Source organism: Glandiceps talaboti, chromosome 2, assembly GCF_964340395.1.
Source record: "Glandiceps talaboti chromosome 2, keGlaTala1.1, whole genome shotgun sequence".
Lineage (NCBI taxonomy): Eukaryota > Metazoa > Hemichordata > Enteropneusta > Spengelidae > Glandiceps > Glandiceps talaboti.
In genome coordinates this window covers 13,207,173-13,226,053 of record NC_135550.1, presented here as the reverse complement: position 1 = coordinate 13,226,053, position 18,881 = coordinate 13,207,173, and positions in this window count along the sequence as shown.

Here is an 18,881-nt window from a genome sequence, read left to right as displayed (position 1 = left end):
AAGGTATATTGTGATAACTTAATTACACGAACAAACTCCGTGGAACAATGTTATCTCAGTCTAAAGAAAACAGTCCAAATTGTAGTTTGATCACATCATTTCAATCGAAAATAGATTTCACTCGGTTCATGGCATTCTGTCCAGGCTTATTCGGGAAGCAAGCACTATAGTGAAGCTAACTTGAATTCTAAATGTGAGGTTAGATATTATATTATTACACCGATAACTGTGAAATACATTTTAGAAAAGACATTGTATGATAGTTTAGTGGCGAGATCAACAGTTCAATGTAGGATAAAAATCTAAATTCTTTCACGATGTGTCTGTGTGTCTGTGTCTGTGTCTGTGTGTGTGTGTGTGGGGGGGGGGGGGTTGGGGGTTGGGGTGGGGTTTGAGCCATTTTAGTTATCCTCCAAAATAGATTTTACTTTTAATGGCTGTTTGTACCCCCAAATACAAATATTTCTATGAAAAACGTCAAAGTGAGCAATGGAGGAATTTTTTGTTATAGTAAATATGTGACAATAAATTAAAGTAAAGTGTCCTACTGACTGCATACTGGGTTTATATTCATAGCACTACATACTACTTCATACTGATTTGAAATTGATAATGTGGTTTGAAACAAATTTCAATTTTGGCAATCTACGTTGAACTATTGATCTCACCCCTTAACCACAGACGAAAATATAGATTTATAATTATAAGACATTTCATAATGATATTTAAAAATGTTCTATAAAATGGTATTTAATGCGACCCGAAAATTATATGAAGTAAAGTCTAGGCATATATGATTTATTGAAACAACGCAGGTTTCGCGTTAGATACGCGATGTTGTCGTCGACACGTGATAAACAGATGATGCTACACGAGGCTGTATTTGAAAGAAGCCCCTTGATTGAGTATCCGTTTTATTCAAGCAGTAAATTTGTCCTTTGGAATTATATCGACTCATTTTTAAAAACAAGCATTAAGATCATCATACATGCAATTTCGGAAAGTGGAGCATAGGAAAAAAAGAAACCATTTATATTGCATCTACAACAGATTGCTTCAACCAAACGTGGCACAAATGTGATGCTGTACTCAGTATAAGCAGGTCACCTCCTTTTGTGACCGTTGCAGTAATAAAATTGACTTTTTGCCTACTAAGTGGAAGCTTTATCAATAGAGACCTCATTTGAGTGTCTATACCCATATTACTAATGACGAACTTGCTCATCAGACCTTGACTTTTGACCTTGATACTTATGTCAAATTGTCAAAAGTGTAAATGTACACATCTGACATGCATTGGCTGAATTCAAGAGTAGTATATAATATAAGATAGCTTGCGCCGCTTTTCCCCCAATATACTTCCACCAAGACCTAAACAACATGAATTTAACACTGAGTAATTAGGTCGGTACCCAAAGTGTGATGGGATCTAGTAAATCGATCACCATTAGCTAATGAGACCTCAATTTCTATGTTCAAGGTCAAATGACCAATTACTTGTTCATGTTAACCTCTGATATGCATAGATCAGTTTAAACCAAATCTGTTAGATACCACACACACACACACACACACACACACACACACACACACACACACACACACACACACACACACACACACATAACTTCACTAATATGTAACTTCATGATAATTCAACCGAATATAGTAATATTTGTCATACAATTCAGAATATTAGTAGTAACTTACAAGTTGGGTAAGTCTTTGATACAAAGATTTTTTGTGTGAATTGGATGACTAAGAGCTTGTAATATATAAATCAAGCACGCCTACTTTCATTCAAACTTGGAAAATTAGTGGCACATAATATGGGCATATGAAACCTTTACTTTTTTGTGACTCTTCACATTTTAACGAATGGAGACTACAATTATTTTAGAAATCTCTAATAACACTGAATCTAAAACAATGCAATACGTGGTGATTATATTCAACTGTCTGCCAATATATCGTTATGGATAAGCTTTCTAATAACCTGATTTAATGGATTTCTTTATACAAATACGTTAACTAGCTTCATATAATCTATCTAAACTATGCTTATTTTAGAAAGAGTGCGTATAATATAGCTATGTTGTTATCCAAAGACATAATTATAACAATTCACAACCAACCAACGACCAGTCGTATCACGTATTTCACAATCTGAGTGACTGTGGCTTTTAATCATACTTTGCTTGGCATGGGGAGGAAATCGATGAACTTGCTAACTTGCTAAAGGGAATATATGGTATATCTTGTAATAATTATTTTTGCATAGTACCACTGATACCCTTTTAAAATAAGTGTGAATTAAGGGAATGTCTTTAGCAATATTGAGAGAAGAACGTTGTTGGGGTATTATAGCACTTGTAATGTTCAGGTGTTGAGCAGTTGATATATTTTTCCTCTATTGTCAATTTCCTCAATTGACGTCATTTGAGTGCAATGTGAATGTTTTATTTTTTTATTTTTTGCTTGTTGAATAAATTGGACGAGTCGTTAGTTTAATGTATTTATAACCAGAGACAAATGGCATAAATACAACATTAACTCATAAATTGGGGGTGTGTACATAGATCAGTTAACTGGTACCACATATTTGTATGCCAGTTTGGACTGGCATACAATGGCTCAATTTATCTCGATAGGAAAATTAATGTCGTTGGTTTATCACAGGTGGTGCGTGGTACCAAAGAGAACCACGTGCTATCAGGATTACTCTCGCGAGATGATATCCTAGATACCCTTATATGCGATGCGTTAGAAATCTCAGAGTTGGAACATGTTGTGTACCTGGTTTCATGTTTTTGACATATTTTCGACAGTTGTTGATTAATGAACCTCTAAGTTATTGAGACAAGAGTTTCAATTTTATTGAACAGGAGCACAAAATTATCAAATAGAAATCTAAAAATCTTTTCATAACCCACACACGTGCTCATAAAATACCAAAATCTAGAACTTGCAGATGCCATGTGTGACCACGATGCACGAACATTTGAGAAAACGTTAATGTAATATAATTTTTGCCATAAAAAACGACTAGAATTCCCATAATTTACAGACACGCAAATATCTAAGCAATCTTGTTATAGAGCTTACGAGAACGAGCTCGCGGCAACATCAATGTTTTTTCCGCTGCTGCGCGCTTGTGTACATAATACGAGAAAGAGTGTTGGAATCAGGCTGAATCCTTTCTCTATTAAAGATCATGGAAAACAACCTTCTGAAACGTATGGTGACAGGGCTTTCAGTGTGTACGCTCCTAAACTGTGGAATAGTTTACCGCTTGATCTTCGACTACTTGAGAAATTTGCTCCTTTCAAGAAGAGTCTTAAAACGTATATTTTCCGACAATGCTATTGCTGATGTTTTTAAATTGATTACTAATTTTAAATCCGATTTTGTTTTTAGAGAAGCTTTTAAACTTTTCATTGTGTTCTTATGCTAGATTTTTATTATTGTTGTTGCTCTTATGCTAGTCTTTCTCATTTTGTAATGTTCAGACCGCTGAGACATGTTTGTGTAGTGGTCTTTAAACAATACATTATCATTATTATTATTATTATTATTATTATTATTATTATTATTATTATTATTATTATTATTATGTATGTATGTATGTATGTATGTATGTATGTATGTATGTATGTATGTATGTATGTATGTATGCATGTGTGTGTGTGTGTGTGTGTGTCTGTCTATCTGTCTGTCTGGCTGTCTGTATGTCCGTCCGTCCGTCTGTGACTGACTGACTGACTGTCTGTCTTATCAGACTACAACTAACAATTGGTTCAAATAATATAAGTTTTTGGTGCAAATAATCTTCAGTTGACATGCCTAGTACTAATTAGATTTCGATTTTTAGCGAAATTTATGGATGAAGATACGTGTCAACATAGTGAAATCCATGTGTCTGATGTAATGGGATGTAGACTTTATAATTTTGACAGCAAAGCCAAACTTGTGTACTACGGACAGACTAAGAAGTAGCCTTACTCTTACATTTGATATCGAAAGAAAAGATGAAGGCAAAGTTTCTGTCACTGGATCAATATTGAGCAAAAAGGATCACAAACGACAGTAACATGTACATGGCTCATGTAGCCTAGAAACGTTATGTCATCTTTGAAAAGAACGATGTGACTGAAGCATAACAGAGGAGAGGGGTATGGCTGTTTACTCATTGAGATATAAACCAGTTGAAGCTGGTAGATGAAACGAAAGCTCCTGAGTTCATAATCCCACGCGAAAACATCCGATAACAGATACAGTGACTCATGTCATACACTCTGGAATTTGAACTGCCAGGTACCTACATATTTATCGTTTTTTAATGAACATGTGACTTTATAGTAACTGATACGGTTACAGTCACCTGGTATGAAAATTATATTGTTGGGATTACATGTAACTTACCTGGCCTAGAGCCAAGGTGTCAAATAGTCATGACACAACAGAGTGTTTCTGCAACAGCAAGTCTTTATCAAAGACATACTTCCCCAATAATTAAATTTTTACTAATTCATATTTTGAATTTTTAAGACAAATATCGTCGTCATTTGGTCATGAAACAAAGTGATTTGCATATGTGGACTACTGTGTCTGACATTTTGCACGAGGTTTGATTGAAATCCGACCATGCAATGACGACAGAGGTGTACATATATACGTTGAACGTGTTTGGATATTTGACCTGAAGAAAGAGGCAAAGTCAAACATCAAAGCTTCCTTAGAAAGCTGTAGGTTATGATATTCAAATGAGGTCTCTATCTTCCAGAGTAAGTGGGCAAAATGTGATGGCAAATATGGCAGTCATTGAATATTAATTATCACAAAGGTTGAAAATCAAAGTAAAATGCATTAGCTATTATAGAACCTCATATTTATGCCAGGTTTGGTTGGAATCGGCCCGTGTATTTTAAAGATATCAGCTTACATCTCCACTTTAATGATATTGTATCTATTTGGCCTTGAAGTGAACGTCAGGGTCACATTAGAAAGCTTGCCATTGATAACACGCGTGTAAACAGTACCCAATCCCTGTGCTCACACTGGCCTAGCTAAAGCTCACTCAATATATTATATTACATAATCAATGAAAAGATCTAGAGAACGGGAACAAATGATATCTAAAAGTTTTATACTGTCTTCATAGAAAAAAACTGCATAAGAAGAACACGAAAATAATAAGAAATGGTTCAGCACAGCTAGCGTCAAATAGTTGTGAACAATAATCATCGTCAGATACATCTAATTGGGGAGGCAATCCACGTTTCCCACAGTCACGTTGCTGAAACACAGACAGGAAAATTTAAAGAAGAAACTTGGTTTTGTCTAATAGCAATTATTTTAATTCCTTTCCTCCTATTTGGTACTGACGAAAGGGAAAAGTGAGGTGTTTTGGAGAAGCGCTCTGTTGATATGAATGACAAATTATAGGTAATACATACTGCCTGATTTACGATTGGCGATGAATTCAATATTCTTCAATTTCACCAAAGGTTTGGGGCGAATAAGGCGAGAAAAACGAAATATTGAAAGTAGATTTAAAAAAACAAACAAACACCAACCCCCCCCCCCCCCCCCAAAAAAAAAAAAAAAATCTCGTGGCACTCGCAGGTTCAGTGCTCTGTGTTGCAAAAAAATCGACCTTCTTTTCACCAAACTTTGCAATATTGTATACTCAACTGATATTGTACCTGTAAATATTGCTGACAAAAAAGTCGCTGGGCCGTTGTGAAGGATAGTATACTGTATAGAGAGGTCGGTACCTTAGTCGTGTCGGAAACAAAGAGCCAACAGAATTGACGAAATTCGAATTACTTCTATATTTTAAAGAAACTGCAATAATATATTATAAAAATGTATATAAGATCTCTTTCAGAAATAAAAAAGGAGGACACACGAGGATTCACATGCACAAGCTAACCCAGATATAAAACTGTTATGCCCAACTTGTTAATATTTATACGGATTTAGTGGAAGTTTGCTATCGGTATTTTACATAACTTAATATTTACAAAATATCTGATGTGATGCGGAAATGTCGTGTACTAAAATGGTTGATTTTCAATGGAAATTGCTGTTAGGAGCGAGATTCATAGTTCAATGTAGGAAAAAACCCACAATTCTTTCAGTGAGGCCTTAGACCCTCATCCCCATTTTAACTTAAAGGTGATTCAAAATGCTCACATTCACTATTGGTATTTTGCTAGGCGAAATGTTTGTGAAATGTATTCTGGTTTTAAAACTTTAAAAATGCGTCTGCGAACACCTTAAGATGATCTTTTTTCAGAGTTTTCGGGTATTTCCGGTCCCACCTAGACCACGGGATTTTAAGACGTCATAAGGAGTACGCGTTAGCACTAAAGCTATGACGAGCATAGTCAACAGGTGAATAAAACTCAACAGCGTTGTGAAAAAATACATTGCTGGTGGTTGTAATAGACATCAGTAAACAAAAACTACAGTGGACATGTCTTATTAACCAACATTTACCGATATTTACTCACACTATCTGACTAATTGTCAGTGTATGTGGGTATAAATGCAACAATACTGTGTCCCCATATTATGGCAAAATAAATCAAAACGGCTAGACTAGATATACATAAACACTTGTAATGTTGTCTTGTTGTGGATTTTCACCTCGTTCCCAACATTTATTTGAGTGCCATGCATTTACTATTATCATAGCGAAAATTCTCCCATTTCTCGAATTGAAGACGTTTTCAAAAATATTTGTTTTTAGGGGTAAAACACAGACTCCATTAAAAGTAAAATCGTTTTGTCGGATGAGAAGTAAAACGGCGACAAAACAAACAGTCCAAGCGAAACCACCAAGTTTCGTTTGTATCGACTGTGGTTGACGCATCCCTTGATGTCTTCTATTTTAGAGTAAATTGTTGCAGAAAACCCCCAAATGCTAAGCTCTTATGACCAGAATTAAGGTGTTCGAAATACACTGAAACAAAGGGCGATGAACACGGATTGACAGTCTACAGGTGTTTTCAGTGACCAACACCTCATACAATTCTGAGAGAGAGAGAGAGAGAGAGAGAGAGAGAGAGAGAGAGAGAGAGAGAGAGAGAGAGAGAGAGAGAGAGAGAGAGAGAGAGAGAGAGAGAGAGAGAGAGAGAGAGAGAGAGAGAGAGAGAGAGAGAGAGAGAGGTCAACCTACCCATATTCTTGGAGGGTGATCTGAAAAAGTGCCCTCTTTTTACGATTCCAAGGACCTAGATGGCCGACGAGATGCTTAACTATATGATATAGGTACCGAGTTCGAAAGCATCCGTGAATGTATCTTACGGTTATGAGGTATTTGCTTTCCTTTGAATTCGAATTCATTTTACCTCCACGTGGAGTACTTCACATAATACAATAATTGTAACTTCTGATGTTGTTTATAAGCGGAGCTATGCTCAAACGTTAAATTATACCTCAGAACACAAGGATTTTGTGGTCTGAGAGTACACAAACCGAAAGTGGTCGACTTCAGCGAACAATCGGATAAACAGAAATGTAAAGTGACTAGAGCACTTTGGAATGTGACTTGCCGATGCCAAAAACAACTGATATGATATCGATTTTAAATTGCACAATCAATCACTACAAGATAAGAACTGAATTCTCCGAAGTACAAACTGCGTAGGTGTTCTTGTCTGGCCTAAAGCCAATTCGTGTAAAAAGCTGTAAACAACACCATCACCAGAAACTTATACTCATATAAAATAAACTTGACGAATGCTTGAACTAATCAATTTTAGATGGAATCTGAATTACTAGTATGTATTCAAGCTTTTTAGGAACTTTTAACAGTAGTTGACAAGCAAAGATAAAACAGGATCAAATGTATTATGTCTCTGGCCACTGTATGTCCCTGCTAGTAGTTATATTAAAACTATAAATGTTGATTTCTTGTTGTGGTCTGAGTTTCAACACAGGCGGCGCACTTCGAATTTTCACAACGAAACCTGGGGAAATCTTCAACTATGATGCCTGTCACTATTATCTGGCTTAGTGCTGTTTAGTGAGAAGATATCTGATCGTTTTATCAGATATCAGTTGATAGTTGAGGCAGGGTGGGTGGTGGAGGCGGGGGTCGCTTTTGAAACACTTTAGGGTAGGGTTGTTATTCTGAAAAACATGGCATGGCTTATTTGGCTTGGGATTAAAATTTATTCGTGAAAAAAGTTTTTTGGCAGAGCTACAGAACAGTTGATCCAGATCAAAGAATGACCCTGTGTACTTCCTACGGCTCTAACTGATACACTTTATGTCATAAAACCTTAGCATTTGGGTGTGTGAGACACACACAATTCTTGTTTGAGACACACACAATCCTTGTTTGAGACACACTGAATCCTGGTCATAAGACCTAAGCATTTGACGTTTTATGCTATAATTTACTCTAAAACAGAACACATCAAAAGATGGGTTAGTCGGAGGTGCCTTCTTCAAAGCATCCTGCTTTATTACACATTGTTACAATTTCGTGTGGTGTCTAAGACACACTAACTTCTGGTCTGTCGAACAGAGTAAATTGTTGAAATTAAGTCCCAAATGCTAAGCATTTATGACCATCAAAAGATGCCGCTTTCAACGTTGAAGAGAGCGCTCGAGCAGTCAGTAGACGTCTACTACGCGATGTCCAGTGTTTTCGGTGACCATCCAGCTTTCCACTGATGATGTTTATCGTGTCTCCTTTTTAACCCCTCTCTCGCTGTGTCTTTTCGTAGAGTACGTACGTCCAGTGTCTACATCAAATTTTAAAAAGTAGTGTATGATACGCTCAAACTTCAATGATTCTTCATCCATCCAAAGATGGTACTCTGCCGTGATAGTAGTCCTGCTTGCATACGGAGCTGAGTAAGTCGTCCCTTGAGCGAAACGCGTACACCGCCTGCGAGCATGCCTACCGTAAAAGTGACTCTTCAGAATCGCAATATCTCAATTTACGACCTGTTTTCTTAGTCGCGGTCCAATGGATGTTTCGCATCTCGTCGGCCATCTAGGTCCGTGGAATCATAAAAAGGGGGTACTTTTTCAGATCACCCTCCGAGAATATGGGTACGATGCCCCATTTCTTCTCTCTCTCTCTCTCTCTCTCTCTCTCTCTCTCTCTCTCTCTCTCTCTCTCTCTCTCTCTCTCTCTCTCTCTCTCTCTCTCTCTCTCTCTCTCTCTCTCTCTCTCTCTCTCTCTCGCTCAATGTGTTGTATGTATGTAGGGGGGTATGACATCGCTAGCGCTACCGATTTTATAAGAATATCGCCAATCCCTATAATAACGTCATTGTTCTGTATTAGGACCGTCATAGACAAGAATAAAACCATTTAGGAAAGGAATAACAGTTTACAAGCGACTGTGCGTTGAAGGTATAGCTCTGGATTTATACGCTACGGGGTTTCGACATGTCGACACGACGTGTCGAAACCGAACCCCGTAGTGTAGAAATCCAGAGCTAGTTGAAGGTAAAACCTCCCGGATTTCGGAAAAAAGGCGGTTTTTTAAGTGATTTTCTCCCAGATTCAGTATACAAAAAAAAACGGGGGGGGGGGGGGTCTTTTTCATTGAAATATTAACTGGAAAAGGGGTACATATGAAATTTCGCTAACAAGCCGGGGTACCCACCGTACCCATCCATGATCGAGCGACTGCCACCGCTGGGGCGTCGGAGAGTCAGAATTGTTGGTCACCGAAACACCCGTCGTGTAGACTACCCGAACTGTCAATCCGTGTTGACGGCCCTTTGGTGTGCTGTTTTAGAGTAAATTGTTGCAGAAAATCCCCAAATGCTAAGCTCTTTTGACCAGGATTCAGTGTGTTTCGAACACCTCAATTCTGGTCATAAGACCTTAGCATTTGGTTGTTTTCTGCAACAATTTACTCTAAAACAGAAGACATCAAGGGTTCCGTCAATGAGAGTTGATGCAGACACAAGTTGGTATGGTTTCGACTGGAGTGTTTGTTTTGTCGCCTGGAACTGACGCATCTTTTGATGTGTCCAGTTTTAGAGTAAATTGTTGCACAAAACGGCAAATGCTAAGGTCTTATGACCAGAATTGTGTGTGTTTCGAACAAGGATTGTGTGTTTTTCAAACAAGAATTGTGTGTGTCTCAAACACCCAAATGCTAAGGTTTTCTGACAAAAAGTGTAAGATTACACTCATACAATAATCTGGGATTGAATCCATGACCTTTAATGTGACAATAACACGAAACTGAATATAAATATCATTATGTGGAAACAAGTCGAACCGAATCAAGTCATTTGAGACGGTATACTACAGATCTGCAAGGGAGTCTAATCATATTGCGATCCGATCCTAAAATCACATAGCTCTAAATTGAGTATGAATGTGTCTATTGCGTAATTGGTCCAAAGTTTTACATACCGACTAATTTGTTGGATATGATATGTTACATAAAAGCATACACGATAGATGCCAACACAATGGGAACCCAACATTACAGTGTAGTGTGCGTTCAGTATGACATCAAACATACTAACTTTTTAGTACTCCGAAGAGGGACTATTACAATGGATTCCGTCCGTCCATGTGTGTGTGTGTGTGTGTGTGTGTGTGTGTGTCCATCATACGTCGTTTTTCACTCATACAATATCCAATCTCATTCAAACCTGGTGCAAAGGTGGCATATCTTATGGGACATATAATTGTCATCTGTTTTGTGACATAAGCAAGTTTGAACAAAAGGCGGCCATCTTTGCAGTTAAAAATCAATATTTGCTGTATAACCCAAAAATGTAATAGATAGCGATTCCATTCAAGTGTCTACCCCCATATTATCAGATACAAACTGCGTTTTAAGACTTTGGCTTTTCAAATTTGTCCTTCAGGGTCAATTATCAAAGTCAAACCATTTCTTGTTTGTATATCACAGAATTGATGAAGTATTTCTATGTTGACAATTCTTTTACATCATGTTTATAGGCAATATAGAAGAAAATTATACATACACATTATTTTTTGGGTACTCATGTCACTCTTTGCTGAACTGCCGCCATGTTTGTTGCTAAAAATCATAACTTACTGTATAACTAAAAAACTGTGGTATATAGAAGCTCCAATCAAGTGTCTACCAGAATTATTACTTGTAAGATTTCTTTTCAGATCCTGACTTTCGACCTTGACCTTCAGGGTCATTATCAAATCAAGCCATTTCTTTCATATTATAGACACATTATAGTATTTCAGTGTGTCCAATATTTTACAATATCTCGGGCACAGTTACTCGAGATCAAGAGAAATGTGCACATATAATTCTTTTAACTGAATGACAGCCATATTGGGTGTAAAAAAATAAAAAAATAGCCATAACCCTGCAAATAAAAGACAACTGTCTGCTCCTATAGTGTAATATGCATCCATTCTGCTGGTGTCATTTGACCTTAACCTTGATGTAAATGATTTCTTTTAACACAACAGTATCCTATTGATACATTTTGTGGTATTTAAATGTGATCATGTCCAAATTTGATACAAAACAAGGGACATACACAATTGCTGCTTATATCACTTCTTACTGAATTGTGGCCATATTTGATATGAAAATCCACTTACTGTACAGTAGTCCAAAACAAAAACAAAAATAGAAACAGGCATGTAATTAAAGTATCTATACAAATATTTTCAGAAGTTTTTGTTATTTGTATATTTGACCCTGGCTTTTTCCTTCTGAGTCTAACTTTCTAGTCACTCTGGAGTAAACTATTTGAGGGATGTGTCTTCTAGGAAGACTTCTCTTGTCTAACTTTGCTTTCATTTTGGCATCCCTCATTCGCAATCGCTGCTATATCCCACCACTCCTTCATTATATCACAATATATCGGTGAAATCAATGTTGATACTCATGCAATGAATTAAGTGTTAGTTGTGAGGAAATGAGTGGGTCTTACAGGAGAGAATAAACGTGGAGGGGGATAGTATAGCAGGACAATGGAATAATGCCATGGAGCACGGATGTTGACCACAGTCCAGGCAATATTGATAGACCACCTGCCTAATCTCTGAGAGCCTGGCCTTCAGCTCTAGATCTCAGAGTGTAACACAGGGATTGATTAATACAGCGCTTTTACACACATTCATAGTGATGGTGGTGGTAGTAGTAGTACTGAGAAACAACCAATGCCATTACAATTTATACGATTACAAAACATTCCTTACCATTGGGTCTCAGACTCGGGTCCCTTTTCATTTATGACGGCATTTTAACCAGCGTTTTTGAAATATTTGAACGGGCGGGGTCATAAGTTAGAGAAAGGAAATTGAAGGAATGACAGTTTTAAGAAAATGTAATCACGGAAGGGTCACATTTGATGCGACAGACTGCGTTTGATTTCCCCGAGGCCGACACCTGTGTAATGAAGGCTACCTAATACAGCACAAAAACCCACAGAGGAACCTATACACTATTTTCACACCTTGACAATCATAATTAAGAGTTGTGATTACTGTCCTGCTGAGATATTTCAGTTCACTTGTTAATTTAAGCCATGACAGATGAAACTGCATCAATATTACTGACTAAACATCCTGGGGAAATTTACACATAATACCAGATACGTTTTCTTTGAATAGTTTCTAAAAAGAAAAACAAAATCACACTTCCGACCCACTTCAAGACGTTCCAGTTTTACATATAACACAGACACCTTGACTCATACAGAGACACACATTATTCAGTAAAGCATAGTACTAACTGTCAACTAAAACGACTATATTGCTAAGACAAAAGTATTTGGCCACCATCAACCAGGATAAGTATTTATTTCATCGAGGAAAGGTAGACACAATTTATTAACATATTGTTCTGCAGGTATACAGACAGATCATGCAATTTACGCTGACCCCTTTAAATGTGTATGCTCACTGTAATCACCCAGAGTGATTACAGCGTTCCAAATTACCGGTCGCAAGCCTTGTAAAGACAAGTATCTACAACCTGGACAGTCGAGGCAAAGATTTATGTCACCATCTATAACCATAAATCATTCTGGAGCTATGCCAACAGTTATCTATTTACCAACTGAAGTAGCACTGCATGCCCCAAACTGGTACCGGTGACCGGTCTTGTGTCTCTGCCTCGGTTTGTTACGTGTGTTGTGTACTTTGTGAAATACATCGAGAAATACATAGACAAGCAAAGCTTTTGAAGAGAGAAAACCTGGACGATTCGCAGTTTACATTAAACGGTTTAACGTTTCTGAAATAGTGTGTATCAGTATCATAAGAGCTAATTATAAGGGTCACTAAATGTAAAAATTGCTTCTGGCATACACATATTCTTCCTGCAATCGTTTTTCCCTTTTTTTCACCTAGGCAGAAATACAAACTACGTTGACTCTGTCCACAAATACCAAAAAATTCAGCATTACCATGAACCAAATGCGACGTTGGCCAGGTTATAGATTGACAGATCAAATTATTTATCAAGTTAACAACTGACTTCCAACTAATGACATGCTTCACCAAAAATCGACGTGAATAGCTATCCGATAAAATATTCTACGCGTGGAGTACTGTCAAGTATGAGACAAAGCATAAAGACCGAAGAAATGTTTTTTGAATTGTACTTTTTTCAAATATGATTTTGAATTGAAAAAAATATTAACAACACATTAATTACCAATTTTAATGAAATGAGACGCATCACATTGCCGCATTTGAATGTACTACGTCTATCAGATGGCGAATTACATATATTCTAACTAGTCAGCAATCAAAATGTTACCAGTGCCGCTTTCTAACAAACCGAGGACAAAGATTGACGGACGCAATTCTGTTTGGCAGGGCAGCACGAGTTATGTCAGATTGTTCGTCGGCATTTGGTTTCTCCCAATCACATCGATGTCAGGATCGTGCACGTGTGCGAAAAGCGTGCATGACTGTTGAAGTAGTATCGAAACTAATAATATGCAGTATCATGCGGTGTCCTCGAATTTAGGGAGTGTGTGATGCGATACATCGAAGTTTATGACGTAATTACGATACGATGGACATGCACTATTTATCCTAACTTTCTAGAAAGTTAATTTGTCATTCCATTTATCTATAGGTCAGTATGTAAAACCATGTAGATAGAAACTTACTTTCGGTAACGACAGCTGTGCCAGTCAAATGCCCAGTTGATATTCATGGAATGCTACGGTGTAATCGTGACCAAATTCTAGTTGAATTTTTAAATACTTGTGATGTTCTTGATATATGACGAAACTAACGAGATAGACGTATTCGTATGCGCATGCACTGTAAACTAGTTTATATTTATCGAGGACGCCATCCATAACTGTTCAGTATCGCTTGTAAACAGTTCAAAGTTCAAAACAGTACTTCAATATCGGAAAACTACATGTCGTAATTAATATACAGTATGTGGGTGGGGTGGGATGGGGGTTGGGGGTATGGATTTTATATAACAAACTTAAAGGTAGAACTTAAATGTGGGCAAGACAAAAAAAAAACGGAGCCAATGTTAGAATCACTATAATTCACATAACATTATAGTTAAAAAAATTACGAAGTGGACGAATTAATGGTAAAACACATTACAACAGTGTGAAGCCACCAGCAATCTTAAATACAAAATGTGCTTTCTTACTTCGCTAAATGTGGGCTTATTCGTCATTATGCCGAGTGCATTTGATGTGATTCACACCTTTGGAACTGAACGTGAATGAAAATAAAATTCAGTCGATACCTGAACTGGACTGGCCTGTTCCCGCGTTTTGTACCGACTGTTTGATGTGTGAGTGTGGGTGGTGTGTGAAGGTGGTATGGTATAAAGAGAGGCTGTTCTGTACTGCAAACATACTATGTAATGGTCAACCTTGGGATTGGACCCAAGATCTGATTGTTTTCAGAATCAAAATTGTAATTCAGGACTACAAAGTACTGAATAGCCGTATTGCAATATTTTCAATATTTTACCTTCAGTTAACTATTTTTTTCTCTCGAAAATTCTCCCGCATCCATCCTCAGGCTCTGAAATCAAATAGTTCTCTCCTTCAGGTTCCAAGAATCCTCTTCGTAGATACACCGTTGGGGGCGCATCAAGAATAAATCCCGTTAGCAATCCATTATTGTGTAAGCTCAATTTGATAGAATAGTTAGGGAATGTAGATTTTTTAAATAAATATTTTTTTATACTGCTTTTTTCAGTGTGAGTGTCTAGTTTAGATAGTTATGTTTCCCGTTGTATTCCACATGGTCTCTGTGTTATTGGTTTCTTCCCATCAGATGTACCGCCATTACAGATTGGAAGAACAGTTTCATTTTGTCTTTTTACATTGATGTCAGTTTCCACATCCACTCTTTCTCGCAGATTTCGCAATTTTAATTTTCGCGATTTTAGTTTTTTTTCTCACGAATATGTAAACAAATGATTAGGTCGACAGTGGAAAACTAGCTGTGGTCGGTTAACCGGAATGAAAATTTTTTTTCTAGGCCTAAGCACACACTGGTACGATTGATTATTTGACAGTGTACAAGTTGACTTAACACTTGAGGCTGGGTCACAGGTCAAACATCAATGGTGTTGACAGTATGGACAGTGAGATAAATAGTTCACTCATCTTTGTATCCTATCGAAACTGCAGTGATATGTTCGGGAGATTTCTTATTTCGACATAAAAACTAACAGAGAATAAGTGAAAATGATAATCAGAAATGCACACACAAATCCAATTTTCAAATGTTTTACTTACACATTCAAAGTTACTACTGTAATTAATGTCTTTTCTTTTTACGCTGAGATCGAGTTGTTTTTGAAGGAAGAAACAAACAGGCAAGCAAAAAAACAATCAAACAAACAGACAAACAAACAAACACACAATCAAACAAACAAACAAACAAACAAACAAACAAACAAACAAACAAACAAACAAACACAAAACAAACAAACAAACAGACAGACAAACAGACAAGTTGTACATGACATCGAATATTGATAGAATCACAGGGTCTTGAAAGTAGTCAATGAATTATGTTACTGTAAACCATGTGGAGTCATGATGGGTGAATGGTTAGCGTGACCGGCTTGGAATCTACAGGTTGCCCCGTCGCTGCCTGCTGTTTGTTTCTGAGTGGCTAAAGTCCTTGGGCAAGATATGAACCACGACTGTGCCTAAGTCAACCCAGCTGTATAACTGGGGACCTGGTAGGATGTAGGTTGCAATGTGAAGGCTTTAATCCTATGCGCTTAAATGGCTGCAATGGATTGTATGCTCCCTGGGGAGTTGAGGAAGACTAAAGAGCCGTTGAACACGGAGTGGGAAAGCGCTATATAAGAACCCAACATTATTAACGACAAAAAGCGATTAATAATCAAGCAAAAAAATAAATTGTATGATTAATTGACGGTGAATGATCGGTTAAACACGTAACTCTAAACACATACCTCTAAACAGTAGATTGTTTTATTGATAATGGTTTGATGAAAGTGACCAGTGAACACTCACATTTTAAAAACAAAACAAGATATACGAATCAAACGACAATAGGTGGCGCTCACTCTCGCCCAGTTTGCATTTGCACATATGACGCATAATCGAGGCCAAAAGTCAATCTCACCAAGTGATAAATTAGTGCCGTTAAGTGATAAGTTGACACTGTCAACCGGTACAGCGAATTTCACGATACCATTCAGTTTTTCTGTTTCATACAATCACGCAGAAACCAAGGAACTGAATATGCTACACTTTAAAGATAGCAAGATTGAATGAGTACAGTTTCTTGCTATAGTTTTTGTAAGTGAAATGAACTACAGATGCTGCCATGCATACATCAAATGAATACTGCAAATGACATTTTACGCAGCCTTCATCGGGTGTTTGATAATAAGAAAAACGTTTGCGCTGGAATATCTGCATGGAGTAGCAATACATTTAATAGTTTACTTAATTTAGACTAAATGTAGCAAAAAAAATCGATCTTGCTATAGAGTGTGGCATACGCAATTTCGTGTTGGTTTCTGCGTGGTTGAATCAAACAGAAAAGCTGAACAGTACTGTGAAATTCACTGTATGTTAATGTCAATAAGTGATAAATCAATATGTACAGACGACAGTCAAACTCTACAAGTGATGTCAATGTGTCCAAATGATGATTTAATATGGGCAAAAAACAACTTGATATTCACAGTTGCATAGTCAAAATTTGGATTTGCCTACAATTTTGAATCTCTAGCATGGTGGATTGTCAGTCCACCCTGCATCACAATGCATTATGCCAATGTCATACTGGTGTTTCGACACTGAAGATTTCTTTAGATTCTACCAAGTCAGGTGGTGATGACTAAATTGATTGATCATTCCGCAAAATTACTAGACTGGCAGAAACGTAACATTGTTACGAGTGAAGCTTAAGTCACCTATGGCCGTAGCCCTGAACATGTTAAACATCTTACAATTTCTTCTGTGGATCATAAAAAGATCTGACACAACTTTGATGAATATCACAGTTTTCTAGACAAACGTCAATTACTTATAATATTAAGGTTATAAATAAAAATCAAATGTTTCTTTCCAATAGCATGTCTTCAGAAAATAGGTTAGATATTTCAGGATTTCTCTCGCTATGGACACTGACACTGCCTTACGCGTGAACCATGTACAAGCTTGCATCACTTAAGAAAGAAGACAGCCAAGATAAAGGACTAAAGGCAAGTCAATTCTCATCATTTTACCTTTTTCAAAGTAAAACATGTTTACGATCGACGGCTGTAACTGGCGTTGGTCGAGATACCGGAAACATAATTTTTTAAATTGACCTATAATTCATTAACCTGTTACTATATGCAGCACCGAAACCAAAATGGCCGTCAAAGGTTACAAAGTAAGCGAGGACCGAAAGAAGCAGCGTGATTGTGAGTTTCCAGACGACGTGAAGGACAGTGACAGTGACACTGGTAAGTTCACACACACTAGGTTATAATTTGTATCTTTATTTAAATATATCAATGTATCAAGATGTATATTTTGAAGGAATTACATAATCACTGAGTGCCCAACTAATTACCATATGGAACCGCAAGTATAGAGGTGCTAAAAATCACATAAGAGAATGATTTCACTGGCAGTGCGCATTATAAGAAATAAATGAAACATAGGCGAGTTGTACACATGATGGCTATTTTGGTGAATATGACATATGAATATCAGTCGATAGCTAAATGATCTTCCTTGTACGCCTTTTAAATTAACACAACACGGTATGCTAGATATGCAGAACTGGCCAATATATGAGTCATACATATCTGAAGATAAAATACTCTGGTCGGTAGGCATTTGAGTTATTTCATGGTTGTTCCTCACCATGACATCGATTTCTGCAGTGTTACTGCAAATACAAGAGGACAAAAAAATCAACACTTGAGGGGTGTCAGATTCTTAGACGGAGCTGGACTGTAAAGCTGTGGGTGGACATGTATGGACTTGTCACAGCAGAGAATGGTCTTATTGACAAAAATAACAATGCAACCATTCACGTTAGGCATGAGGTATTGAGTATTTACACACCTGACTAGACGCTGTTTGCGTCTTTAATACGCATACGTGCCTTATCGGATTCCCATGGACTTATTTTGACCCCAAAATTAAATGTGTATGACAAAAACTGACAAATTAACCTTTACTCGCCTCTTTTACTTATAAACATTACTTAATTCGAAAACACGAAATGTTGTCCAGGCAGTGTTCCTGTTACGATTCCTTTATTCACGTAACAGTTTTGGATGAATGCTTGCAAGTTTACATTAAAGAATCCACAGTTCACGTATAATATCGCAAACTGAAAGTTTGTGCTAAGCTGGGTTGGTAGTAATATATATTATTTTAGAATAAATTCTATGTTTCAAC